The sequence below is a fragment of the Canis lupus genome, chromosome 21, assembly GCF_003254725.2.
Source record: "Canis lupus dingo isolate Sandy chromosome 21, ASM325472v2, whole genome shotgun sequence".
NCBI lineage: Eukaryota > Metazoa > Chordata > Mammalia > Carnivora > Canidae > Canis > Canis lupus.
This window is the reverse complement of record NC_064263.1, coordinates 42,374,730-42,388,709: the sequence shown is the minus strand read 5'-3', so window position 1 is coordinate 42,388,709 and position 13,980 is coordinate 42,374,730. Positions and strand designations below refer to the sequence as shown.

Genomic DNA, 13,980 nt, shown 5'->3' with positions numbered 1-13,980 from the left:
CACGGTGGCGCTCTTCGTCTCGATAGAAGCAATTGTGAAAGAGGGTCCAGCAAACAAAAGCGGAAGACAGATTGTCTATCGTTTGACGGTCTGGAGAGAAGCTGGGCCTGCAGAAGACACAGCGAAGGTAGAGGTGTCCGTGCGTGCAGAAAGGCGCATCCCTGTGGCAGGAGGGGGCTGGCCAAGGAAGCTGCTTCGCGGGAGCCCCAGCGGGGGGCGTGGGGAGAGGGGGTGGTCACGGGCTGGCTGACTCCGTGCCCACCAGTCTCCACTCCCCACGCTGGGACGGGCCCCTGCTGTTGCCAAACTGGTTGGACTAAGTCACAGACAGTAAAAATGACCTGTCTGGCTGCCATATCCCTGATCAAAGCGGACTCGTTTCAAAGGCGAACTGTCAGCGACCAGGGAGATTGCAATCAGACAAGGAAAAATAAACGATAAGGTTACCTCAGGGGTTAAAAAAAAGAAAAAAGAAAAAGAAAAAGAAACTCCCTGAAAAAATAAAGTTCCCCTTTGTGCTTCTGAAATTCTCAGTCCTCGTAACTCCGTGAGGAAACACAGACACTAATTATGGGATATGTGTGGGTGCTGGGTGAGACTCTAATGTTCACTTGGCCCCGTGCTTTGTCTAAGGCGGGGAAATTTTCTGAAGCCGAGAGCTTAAATAGCCCCTACCCAACACGAGACATCAGCCTGGGATGCCAGCTGTGTGGACAGCCCAGCTTTTCTCCCACACACCCTCTTGTGCTCCTCGCCGTACAGTGAATGCACAAAAGATTCCCAAGGACACGTACACACACACGAATGCACGTATACACACACGCACGCAGACACACACAGACATCTGTTCTCCTTCCTTTTCACCCTCTTACGTAAGACAAGGAACCTCCAAGCCACCAAGCTAGAGTCACACTAAACTTACACCCCAGGATAGCTGGGTTTCAGATCAGGTCAGGGCCCGGACTTTCAGAGTAAAACAATTTGGTCAGGAAAGGACTTGACTGGGCCGGTCTCAGGGTGTCTCTGTAGAAATGGGAAGAAGAGCTACTTTACATGTGATTCGGGACTTCATCTTGAGGGCAATGGGATGCCTTGATACACGTGTGTGTCTACGTGCATTCGTGTGTGGGTATGTGTTTTCACAGGAGAGTGACATGAATCCACTTTAGCAGTTATTCATGGCCTGCTCAGTGGCAGAGAGGTGCTAGTCCCCGTCCCCTTCCTGGTGGTGGATTGAAAGCATTCTTATGCACACGGGAACTCTCAGAGAGTCCACTGTTAGGCCGTGAGCTTAGTGTGTGCAGAAAGGCTCATCCTTTCTGGGGGAGGTGGAAAATGGAAACTTCTCTTGCTTCTCAAGCCCTGGGGACTTGCTAACACCTATAAAACCTACAGGTGTGCCCAGCAAGGGGGCAGCTTTGCCTGGAAACCAACTGCAGTCTTCTTTTTCCCTTGCGGAGCTGTGGGCACCCCCAAGTGCTGAGACATCCAGAGGACACACACAGCCCAGGCTTATCGCAAGTGGGCCCAGCACCACACTCTGTACAGAACTGCCAGTGAGGACAGTACACCTGATTCTGGGGCGGGGGGGGGGGGGGACTTCAGTCTCGCTGTGGGGAGGACGGAGGTGCAGCAGGGGTGATGGTGGTGGTTGGGGGGGAAGCACTATAAAACCATCGCTAAGGTCACATCTGCAATAATGAAACAAAGTGTGTCAGTTTAGCAAAAGATGAGGGGCTCCCCTGGGCTCCGGGAAGCTGCCAAGATATGCTCTTTTATCCAAGTTTGAGGCTCTGGGCTGAAACCCAGGGGCAGGCAGTGAAAACAATTTCTCCATCAAATTACTCTCCTGAAAAGGAGCATGTTCCGGCCTCCTCTTGGCTGCTGAAAGTCACATGGGTCCTCACAAAGTAGAGTCTCTCGGGGCTCTGGTGCTCTCGCCAATATATGTGGAATAAAGCATGGAGAAGGCAAAGGAAGGGGCCTGAACAGCACCCACACACCTGCCCTCTCTCCTTGCTGCTGGCGCTGCTGCAGTGTCTGGGACTCCAGTCCCTTCGCAGTTTGCAGAAGCTCTGTAGGAGAACAAGCAAATGCTGGGCTGTCCTGGCAGAGGCAGGCCATAGGCTTTCTGAAGCTCAAGGGATTCCCCTAGCCCCCCGCTCCCCACACCAGTACAGCAGATGTCCTGGCCAGCTGCTGCCCAGCACGCAAGGTGGCCAGTCTTGGCAGGCACCAGATTCACTGCAAAGGGCCACTGATTCCAAATCGCACACTGCCCACACTGAGACCCACTGGCTGGTTCGCTCCAACCGCCTGGGGTTGCTGCTTCATGGCAGGGTTTTGGGGACAGGGACACAGCAGTCTGGGTATTTACAGAACGGATTCAGTGAAGATCTGTAATCTGGAATGTCCTCTGTACTCTTCGTCACCTTTCTAGATGCCATAAAAATATTCCATACTGGCAGGTTCCCCCCACCAGGGGGCTTAGGATCCCTGGGGTCCTTGCAGGCCTAACAGTGGACTCTCTGAGAGTTCCCATGTGCATAAGAATGCTTTCAGTGGTGATGACCAGGAAGGGGACAGGGACTAGCACCTCTCTGCCACTGAGCAGGCCATGAATAACTGCTAAAGTGGATTCATGTCACTTTCCTGTGAAAACACATACCCAGACATGAATGCACGTAGACACACACGTGTATCAAGGCATCCCATTGCCCTCAAGGCATCCCATTGCCCTCAAGATGAAGTCCCAACTACTCCTAAGCCCTTGGCAAAGTCAAGGCCCAGGTTGTGCTCACCCCTCCTGCCTTAACCTCTATCCACCCAGGTAGTCCCCATGTTCCAGATCTATGGATTTGGGGGTTTTGCTTCCGTAAATTAATGGGAGGCAGACAGGTATACTGGAAAATCCCCTCTCCACCTCCCATTCGGTAATCTCAGGCAAGTCACTTAAAAGATCTGAACCTCAGCGTTTCTCTCCCTAGACAATGGGTGTCATGGGAAGGGAACGGAGGGATAACGTAGGTAAAGCACCCACCACAGTGCTTGGCACAGTGCGAGTCTGCGATCCCAAAGCCCCGGTGGGGGCTTCCAAAGCAGAGTTACCCTAAAGCAGGGCTTGATCCGCAGTCAGAAACAAGTGCCACCTCGCCATGCACAGCCTCCCTCCCAGCAGGCCCCGTGCACTCTCGGGTCATCCCCACACACGCGCAAACCGGCCTCTCCCTGTGTCTCTTTCAAGCCATTTTCCCACAGCAGATGTGACTGGCAGTGATGATTTCAAACCAGATTTATGAAAACCCATAACTGGAAGATTAAAATTCCGAATGTCATCTGGCTAAGGCAGGCCAGATGCTTGGAGAACTGCAAAAGCCTCAAGCTCTTCGCACTGGCAGAGAGGTGGGAGTGGTCAAGGAGCTCCCGGCCCAAGGTTTCGCTCAACTGAGAAGGGAGAGCACATTGTCTATGACAGGAAATAAGAGACACATTGTAAGTGGACCGAGTGGATACGGTGCACCTGCTAGATGAACTCAAACACCATTGACTGGCGTTTGCTGTGGGCTCCTATTCACTGGGAGGTAGCAATGTTGCAGGGTTGGCTCACCAGCCCTTTTCCTGGGTGGGTCTGGAACATATCTGTCTACCCTAGGGCCTGTGCCAGGACCCGATGAAGGGAATCAGGGCAGGACCACTAAATAGGAGAGGAAAGCTCTAGCGGCTAAATCATTAGGACCAGGTTCACACCAACTGGCTTTCAGCTGGTCAGAACCACCTCCCACAAGTCCCAGAAAGCTGAAAGGGAAGGTGACAACTATTTCCAGAACTCTACCATATCCAAGCCCACACATGGCCTCACCTGACAACAACCAGGTGAGGGTCAGCACTGTTATCCTGACTCCGCACAGGAGCAGACAGGTGCTCAGAGAAGCTCAGCAAGTCTCCCAAATACCATAAGCACCAAACACAAAGTAGCAGAGTAGGCATCTGAACCAGGTATTTTTTTTTAAGATTTACTTATTTGAGTGGGAGAAGGAGAAAGCATATGAGTGGGAGGAGCAGAGGGAGAGGAAGAGATCTCGAGCAGACCCCACACTGAGTGTGGAGCCTGACGTGGGGCTCGATCTCACAACCCTGAGATCACGCCCTGAGCTGAAGCCAGGAGTCGGACATAGGACTATGGTGTAAGAATGATGATGTTTGAGTGACACAGACTTAAATCTTACAAAATATATTTCCCGGGGAATTTCAAATATCTAATCTACTTGGCTTATCAGGATAGTATGAGAAAGCTCGGAGAATGTTTGCAATTCATTTTAAATACTGTTCTGTCCCACTTCTCTTTGGGAGCTCTTAGAGGAAGACGGTTGGATGAAGTGAGGAATTTCGATAGCCATTTGCAGACGGAGGGGCAGGTGAGTGAACCCCATTTGCTTCACCCCTGTGCCCGGGGAAAGGCAGCCAGTGAACCTGCCTGCTTCCTCCACAGGGTACTGAGGAGGGCAGATGGAAGCACGACACCATCTAAATTAAATCATTCATTTTTTTTTCTTTTTTTTTTTTTTAATTTATGATAGTCACATACAGAGAGAGAGAGAGAGGCAGAGACACAGGCAGAGGGAGAAGCAGGCTCCATGCACCGGGAGCCCAAAGTGGGATTTGATCCCGGGTCTCCAGGATCGCGCCCTGGGCCAAAGGCAGGCGCTAAACCGCTGCGCCACCCAGGGATCCCTAAATCATTCATTTCAATGGTTGTTTTTAGTTGAACTTACTTCTCTAAATGCAGTGTGTGTGTGTGTGTGTGTGTGTGTGTGTGTGTGTGTTTTCCTAGAGTTGGGGGGAGGAAAAAGATACGCAATAAATTATTTGAATGGGACACCTGGGTGGCTCAGTGGTTGAGCGTCTGCCCTTGGCCCAGGGCATGATCCCGGAGTCCCAGGATCGAGTCCCGCATTGGGCTCCCTGCAGGGAGCCTGACTCTCCCTCTGCCTGTGTCTCTGCCTCTCTCTCTGTCTCATGAATAAATAAATAGAATCTTTAAAAAAATAAAATAAATTATTCGAATAAATGAATGTTAACAGTGAAACATGGGTATCTGGATATACTCTTTTTAGAAATACCTACACCTAAAAAAAATAAATAAAAAATAAAAAATAAAAATACCTACACCTGTTTGAGTCCTTATGAATAATCATAAACATAAATGACACTGAGGCTGAAACATACAGCCTCCTGCCTTTCCTTCTAGTATAGAGAGGGGGATCAGAAGTTTCTGGGCAATTCTCTGACTCATGGGCTTCTCCAGTTCCTACCAGATGTGACAAAACGAAGGAGAGATACACACACACATACACACACTAAAGCTGAAATGGGGGTGCCCATCGTGGAATGCAAATGGACTAGCTCTCTTTTTAGGATGTGGCTTCCAAAGAAGTCAGGAAACAATAGCTGTGTTAGCGTGTGGTTGGCACTAAACAGAAGTAGTACTAGGCGATGGCCGACTTCCTTAGCCACAGTTATGGCTGCGGAGCTAAGGGAGCTCCAGGATGCAGATTCACAATCATAAAAGGGAAAGGAAGTGGGTGACTTTCCCTGCATGGGAAGCCATGCCATGAAGATGCTACTGGCAACTAGGGTTCCCCCCCAATTCAGCATAAGAGGGAATAAGAGAAAAGGCTAGAAACAATGCCAAGGAAGTGACTCACCACCAACAGCGCAGGATAAGACCAAATTCCTTGTGGGTCTACCACAGTCATTTTTAGCAGAGATGTCACAAATCACATCCTAGAATATGTTTGGATCAGGGAAAATGTCTTCCGGAGAAATAGCTGCTATCCTCCCTATAAATAACACCTTGGCTCACCATGAATTTTTGGAGGGCAGGGCCACACCTGCTACAGACAGCAACTGAGTTGGGCTCTTCAGCAGCCACAAAGCCTATCCACAAAACTAGGACCTCAGAAAGCACGCGAGAAACACAATATCAGAAAGATACCGCAACCCAATATAACCAACGTAACCACAGTATACCTGGTGTAGGATCCTAACAGTCGGTAGGGGGAGGAAGCCTTGCTGGCTTGGGGGAGGTAAGAAGGAAGCCTCCTTCAACTCCAAACACAGGTGTTCCATTTCAGAAGACCCTGCTCAAGTAGTTTGCCTGCTTGTTCAGTTATTTGACAAATATTTTGGGGCCCCACCTCTGGACCAGATATCGCACTAGGTACCAGGAATTCAGGAGGAAATCAGACATGTCCCTCAAGTCATGGAACTTACCTACAAGTTGTGTGAGATGGATGATCAACAGGCTAAGGCCTTTATAAAAGACCATTTCAGTGTACATGGAGTGTTATGAGGGAAGGACAGAGAGTGATATGAGGTAGTGGATGAGTGATTAGGGGGTCAGGGAGACTTTTCTGATGATAAGATGAGAAGGAAGCATCATGTGAAGAGCTAGGTGAGAATATTCAGGGCAAGGGAACAGCCAAGGGAAAGGCTTGGAGGTAGCAAAGAGCCAGGAATTGTGAAAAGAACAGAAGGGAAAAAAGAGAAGAAGAAGAAAAAAAAAAAAAAGAACAGAAAGGAATCCCCGGTGCCTGCCCACAAAGAAAAAAAGGTAAGATGGGACAACATCAGGTGGCAAGTAGGGGCTAGATGACGTGGGCCCTCCCAAGCCGTGATGGTGCGGTTGGAGTTTGGTCTACATGCAATGGGCAGTCCCGGGAAGGTTTAAACAGGGAACAACCATGATCTAAGTTTTCAAAAGGTCACTCTGGCCACCCGTGGGAAGACTGGATGGAGGGTTGGGGTCAGGACTGGATGCAGGCAGCCCAGGTACTTGGCTAGTGGAACAGTCCAGGTGCAAGAGGACTTGGGCCAGGTGATGGTAGTGGAGACCACAGAAAGTGAGAAAAAACAACCAGGAAAGACTGGGCACACTTGCGCATGGAATCAAAGCTTCCTGAAAGAATAAATTAGGACTCGGCTGAGTTGGTCGCCTTTCCTAAACTCAATCATCGTGAGAGGGAAATGGAATAGACATACAGCCACTAATTCTGGAAGCAGAGATGAACAACATACGCCTTCACGTGTAGCAATCACCGATTGGCATATAAGACATGCATTCGGACAAGCTCAAGGCAGCATCTCCATCCTTATCCAAGAAAAACGGCTCACTCAGAAATAAGCACCCTGTCTTCCTCTGCCTCCCCCCCCACCATAACCTGAGCCCAGTCCAACTCTGTGGTTTCAAAGTCAAGAGCCTGAAACCTCCCCAGAACAAACTGTAACTTCCAGGGAGGAATGTGCTCTGGCATTATGCTTCAGTAAACCCAGAAGGCGTGCTGAGATAAGAGTATTAAAGGTACCTATTAATGAGGCCGGAAGTCCTGAATAAAGAAGAGATGTCCCAAAGGGAGACATAAACCAGAGCCCGCATCCCGACAGAGGCTGAGTTCCATAGCAGCTGGCAAGCTTGCAGAGAAGGCCTTTGCTTCCCAGCTTCCTCAGAGAGCAGCAGAGGGGTGGCAGCAAGGAGGAGCGGAGGCTTTATTTACTCCATCCTTCCTGACGCCTGGCGTGCATGCCAGACGGTAGAGCTTGAGTCTTTGGTGGTCCTAGAAAAGGGACCACTGTTCTTATTTAAAAGGAGTGCTGTTGGGATGCCTGGGTGGCTCAGCAGTTGAGCATCTGCCTTGGGCCCAGGGCATAACCCCGGGGTCCTGGGATCAAGTCCCACATCAGGCTCCCTGCATGGAGCATGCTTCTCCCTCTGCCTCTGTCTCTGCCTCTCTCTGTGTGTCTTTCATGAATGAATAAATAAAATATTTAAAATAAATCATAAATAAATAAATATAAACGGACTGCTGCCCCCTGCAGCAGACCACAGGATTGGGCTTGGCACCAAGACGGAACCATGCTCTCCATGGCTTCAAACCAAATCCCCCCGGGAGCAAGGGCTTGGACTTCCAGAGGAAAGGAGAGAGGCTGAGGGCAGACAGAAGTGTCAGGACTTAGGTGTTCCTCAAGCCTGAGACCTGGACCTAAGTATGTGTGTGTTAGGGAGACCGGCAGGAAAGGAGGCTCTCCCTTCATTCTCTGAATTGAATCACCTCCTGCCACCATTTAGGTCTACGAATTAGCCATGTGTACATGTGAAAAACAGGTCCCCCCACCCCATGCCCATGGTGGTCCTTCCCTCATGGGGGCCCAGCAGCAGGGCTATACAGAGAAGGCAGGAGAGGACGAACACCTGCAAAGCATCTCCTATGGGCTCAGCACCGTGTTAGCATCTCTGCTCACATAAGGCCTTTCCAGAACTCCACGAGAAATCATAGGTGGGAAGGACTGGCCATCTCCATTCTAGAGGAGAGGGAATGAGGCCCAGATCCAGGTAATCGGCGCACAGCAGAGATGAAACGTGGAGTCGATCCCATTTCCCATATGCTTGCCACACCTACCAAGCACCGCCACAGCTCTGCTCTTCCCAGCCCGACTCTCCTCCAGGAGGCCTGGGGGCCTGCTCTCTGGATGGACGCAGCCCCAGCTTCTATCCCAACCACTTGGCTTGCCCCCAAACACTTACCGAGCTTAAGAAAGGTGACGAGTCACGGATGTTCTCACTCAGAAACTCTTTCTAAGGGAAAGAAAGAACTCTACAGCATCCCCAACTCTGCTACTGTGTGCATTCACCAACCGCAAAGGGATGGGGTCTCTCTGCAGATTAAGGTGGTCCTTTGAGAGGCTCCAGGCACCGCTTCCTGCTGCCTAGTGCGGGGTGTGGAGACCTGCCATGCCAACATCGGCTTCCCACGAGCTCTGCACCTGGCCAGGAAGGGAACTTGGCGGGCTTGACACGCTCACAGGCTGCAGCAGATTGGTGCATGCAGTGTGTGGGGTGGGGTGGGAAGGCAAGGGGAGGGGTTCCTTTGCCATGCCCTCTTCATCTGGCAGCCGGTGAGGTGGTAATGGTTAACCCGGGAGGGGTGCTCCATCCTCCTCTGGTGTCGTTGGTATGAGTACCGTCAACCCCTGCGGGCCTCATCTGCCACCAGGGCCTGGCACGGTTCCTAGCAGTGAGTGGTGAAGGGTACAGATTTTTCAGTCCAGATTGATCTGGGGTCAATCATTGTGGCTCCCCTTCTCACTAGGGATGGGACTCAGGGTAAGTCACTATCTTTGGGGATTCAGTATCTTATGTATACAGTGTGGATAACAACAGCACTGATGTCACCGAGCTGTCGTGCAGAGTAAATGAGATGATGCATGTAAAGGAACAGTTAACAGGGCTTGCCGCCTCGCAAGTGCTCAGTGCCTGTTCACTCATAGAAAATAGAAGTACTTTTTAAACAAATGTCACTGAAGTGAAAGGGCTTCCTTGGAAGCAGCAGCAGATCCAACTCTAATAGCCCCTCTCTTTCACAAACAGAAAAAGGAGCAATTTAGGCACCCACCCGGTGGCAGACGCTGTGAGGACCACCCACAAGCTCAGCATCCTCACCCCTAGGGAAGCAGTAAGAGATCCGGCCCTTGATCAGCACCTCCTATACGGGCCGGTGCCTTCATATGTGCGACCTCAAATCTACTGACCAATCCTGCAGAGCCAGAATTATTCCTACGGAGGGGGAATCTGAGCCTCTTGAGATGTCAGATAACTTGCCCAGGGTCACACAGTCAGCGTGCGGCTGGGATTCACACGGTGACAAGAATATTTTGTGGCCCTTACACTGTGCCAAGTGTTTTTCTGAGACCTTAGGTATATTAATCCATTTACTCCTCAGCACATGGGGCAGTACACAATATCACAATTATCCCTATTTCACAGAGGAGAATGACTGAGGTCCAGATGGGTTACGCAAGGTCACATGGTCAACAGCTAGGCTGGAACAGGAGCCAAGGCAGGCCTTGCTTTAACCATTGCCCAAAGTGCCCTAATTACCTCCCAAAAGACAAAAAACAACAACAAAAAACAAAAAAAAAAAAAAAAACCAACCCTTGTTCTGCTCACTACACCATCCTGCCCCTAAGAATGAAACTCGTGGGTGCTGAGAACACTTTTCTAATAAGAGACAACTGTGTTGGAATCAAAAACGCGCTGGGCTGGAAGTCAGGAGACTTTGGGCTGTGACCTTAGGCAAATCACTTTTCCTCTCTGGATTTCAGTTGGCCCAAGTATAAAGGATTGGTTTGGATTAGAACTTTGCCCTGAAGACTTACAGCTTTAACAGTATATGGTTCTCTGGAATGGGCCTTCCCCCCTTCCTGAGGAAGACCATGAGGTCCATGGAAATGTGGGCTGAGGTTGCTGACAGGCCCTTCCCAGAGCAGCCAAAGCACGTCTGATGGAAGGAGCCGGCAAGCGGCCGCGTGTATGAGGGCCGGCCCACAAGTGAGCATCTGAGGCTGGGAGATCCTGGGCAATTTACCAGACTCTTGGTTTTTCCCCTTTGGCAAAGACAGGGAAATAACTTGCCTTAGTGGGTTGCTTTGAGGTCATAAAAATGGCCATAAAGCATTTTCCCAGATTCAAAGTCCGGGTTTGCAAAATGCTCTTGAACTCAGCCATGAGAAGAGTAATCAGAGAAGAAGTCGGGACTTTGCAGGATTCCCAGAAAGCAGTCTGAGAATGTAAAGAATCTTCATTACTTCTCCATGCTTCTTACGGCTGAGAGTCTGGTCCAGAAAGAAGAGAAAAAAGCCCTAATACTAATTCAAAGCAACTCAGAAGATACTCAAAATAGTACTTTGCTGCTTAGTAGATGTATATGCTATCCTGTTCTCCAAAGTCTGCATCTCTCTCCCCTTGGATAGTAAACTCTCAGGGATATGAAATTTGCCTGGCTCTCATCAAGACCTGCTGAGTTCCTGATTTGTTTCCAAGGCAAGACATAAGTACGCCTCCCTATATAAAAACTCACCTAATTCTCTTCTCTTTTTCGTCAGTGCCTCGATGATTCAACTCAAGTCAACAAACACGCATTGATCATGTACTAGGGGCCAGGTAGTATGCCATTTGTACACTCTGGCTGAATAATGCCTGAAAATAGCCTCAGTGCCTTAGACTTGCAGCTAGGCATGAGGATGGGGGATCAAACCTTCCCTATAGAGGTCTGAGAAGGTCGAAGAATGACCTTGGGGTTTCGACTACTTGCTTAAAGTCTGTTTATGTTCATCATTACGTATTCACGTGACATTTATTACATAAATGCTTCATGTAAGAATGAGTGATTGATTCACTTATTCAAAGATTATTTCTTTGGCAGTTACTCTTTATCAGGCATTTGCTGACAGTCCTGAGAGGTTCCAAGAAGAAAATTGGCATATTACTTATTTTATCAGAAGTCTAATTCCAGAGATGTGCTGTTACCAATTTTAAACTAGATTAATGGCATCTCTGGACGCCTGGGTGGCTCAGTGGATGAACATCTGCCTTCGGCTCAGGGCGTGATCCCGGGGTCCTGGGATCCAGGCTGCACTGGGTTCCCCACAGGGAGCCTGCTTCTCCCCCTGCTTCTGTCTCTGCCTCTCTCTGTGTGTCTCTCGTGAATAATTTTTTATAAGATCAATGGCATCTCTCTTTCTTAATTCGTTTATTTAGTCAGCACATATTGGGCACCTATCTTGTGCCTGGTAGTGGAGACATGTTCAAAAGCAGTTAAGCAGGATTCTTGCCTTCATGGGGGCCAGCAATCTGATGAAGGAGAGATGTTTGAAGGAAAAAACAAGGGACTGAGATTTTGGAGAAGACACTCCTACATGAGACTAGCTGGACAAGCCAGGGAAGGTCTCTATGAAGGAGCTCCACTAGGTTGGGTTCTAACGGATGGGAAAGAGCCAGTCATATGAAAAGTGGGAAGAGCACTCAGGCCAAGGTGATAGTCTAGGTGCACTCCTAGGAGGGAAGGGAAAGATTTGGTGAGTTCAAGGCAAGACGGTGCAGCTGGAGGCTGGCGAGCAAGCTAAGAGGATACAGAAGAGAGAGGAGAAGAGGCAAAGGAGATAGTATAGGGTCTTCTAAGCCACGGCGAAGAGTTAGGGTTTTATTCTTTGTGGAAAGTGAAGCCACTGAAATGTACTTGAAGCAGGAACGCCAAGTGGCGCCATTTCTATTTTTGTCACCCCTCGGGTACTCCACAGACATTGGACTGAAAGCAGACAATAGTGAGACTATGAGGACTTGTTAGGAGACCACCGAAGCTCTCTGAGGTTGAAGATGATGGTGTCCTGTCCCAGAGAAAACGAGAAGTGGTCCAGCTTGAGACCCGCTGGGGAGGTGCAAACAGAAGTACCACCTACTGGAACGAAGGTGTGTAGGAAAAGGAGGAATCGAGGAGTCCAGGGAGAGACGCAGCTCTGGCTTGAGCAGCTGGGAAATGGCAAGGCTCGTTGCTGCAGTGGTTCTAACATGCAGTGATTTTGCCCCCTAAGGGGACATCCGGAAACTCAGGGAATCACTTCTGATCATCCCCACTAGAGGCCTACTAAATATTCTATAATATTCTATAATATTCTGGGATCCCTGGGTGGCGCAGTGGTTTGGCGCCTGCCTTTGGCCCAGGGCGCGATCCTGGAGACCCGGGATCGAATCCCACGTCGGGCTCCCGGTGCATGGAGCCTGCTTCTCCCTCTGCCTATGTCTCTGCCTCTCTCTCTCTCTCTCTGACTATCATAAATAAATTTAAAAAAAATATTCTATAATATTCTGTAATATTTAGTAGGGATGAAGAAGCCAGGGATGCTGCTAAACATCCCACAATGCCCAGAACAGCCCCCAACGACAAATACTTACTGGGCCCCACATGTGCACGGTGCGGAGGCTGAGAACGCCTGGCTTACAGAAGTGCAAAGAGCGAGGTACGGAGATGGTCGGAGGGGCTTACTCAGCCCCACATCTGGGACATATGAAATTTGAAATATTCGTGTTAAATCGTCCTTGGAACCGCACTGCTCAGAATGGAGAAGGTAAAAAAGCGAGACCAGTATCCTGGGTCCTTTGAGGAGAAGACAGCGAGGCCTCTATCTCTGAGCTCAGAGAACCAGGTGGTCTTATTCATAATCCTCTCTCCTGCTAACTTGTGAGAGAAATTTCATAAAATCAAGAAAATGTGAGTCTTTACACTTGCCACTCACCCTATTGGCAACCCTTCCTTTCTCCTGCTCCAAATCCTGCTCATTCTGCAAGCCCAGCACCAGGTCCGAGATGTGCGAGGCTCCCCTAAGGACGCCCACCCTGGCCGTGTCTGAAGTCAGGGAAGTCCGACTTTTCCAGCACTTGCTACGTGCCAGCCCCTCTGTAGGTATGCCGTCATGTTATCACACACATAGCTCTTTAAGATTTCTGACATTCTTGGCAAGAAAAGATTCCACCAACCTTCCAGACACAGAAACTGAAGCCTAGGCGAGTCAAGTAATGATCTGGACCAAGTTCTTTTGGTTTCCAGAATCCAGGCACGATCCAGGCTGTCTCCCTCTGATCTCCTGGAGCACTTCATCTACACCCTCTGGAGGATCACTAGGTCCCGCCTCAGACCACAGCTCCCCGGAACACAGCCTCCCTGTGCATGCGAGTAGCTGGCACACAGCTCTGGCTCGATGATTTGTACAAGTGTTCCCCCTGTGTCAGTCCGGCCTCCCCGGCTGGTCTGTTAAGAACTTGAAGGCAGGGAGCCTGTTGAGGACCTTCTCCATCTTCCCTCTTTCCCAAGACCCCTCTTGGATTCCCCGAAGAAGGAAGCACCCTCTGTGTTTCTGGCTTCCCTCTCCACCCGCCATGGGAGATGCGGCATCTAATCTGACCTGGCAAAGATCAGTACTCTTAAGCGGGGTTCAAAGGCAGGAATTAGAGCAAAGGCTCCTTGCAGTCTCCTTCACTTCTGGAGCGTAGGTACCCCTGGCCCTCTTTTCTTCTCTGTTTAGCACGTCCACCTGGGAGCCCAGGTGGCAGGTGACATTAGCTCGACCTTGTGACCCATGCGTGGGAGAGAA

The 13,980-nt window shown here is 49.9% G+C and overlaps 1 protein-coding gene across 6 annotated transcripts in view; it reads right to left on the bottom strand.

The window, feature by feature from the left end:
• NAV2 (neuron navigator 2) overlaps positions 1-13,980 on the bottom strand; it is a 722,151-nt gene that overhangs the window by 311,056 nt on the left and 397,115 nt on the right. The window contains exon 1 of one of the 6 annotated variants that reach the window (XM_049099112.1): positions 8,582-8,602. The exons of the other annotated variants lie outside the window; for them this stretch is intronic. The gene's annotated coding sequence lies outside the window, so the exon portion shown is untranslated. Of the gene's footprint in view, positions 1-8,581; positions 8,603-13,980 lie in introns of those variants that run through there. 6 annotated transcript variants of the gene reach the window in all.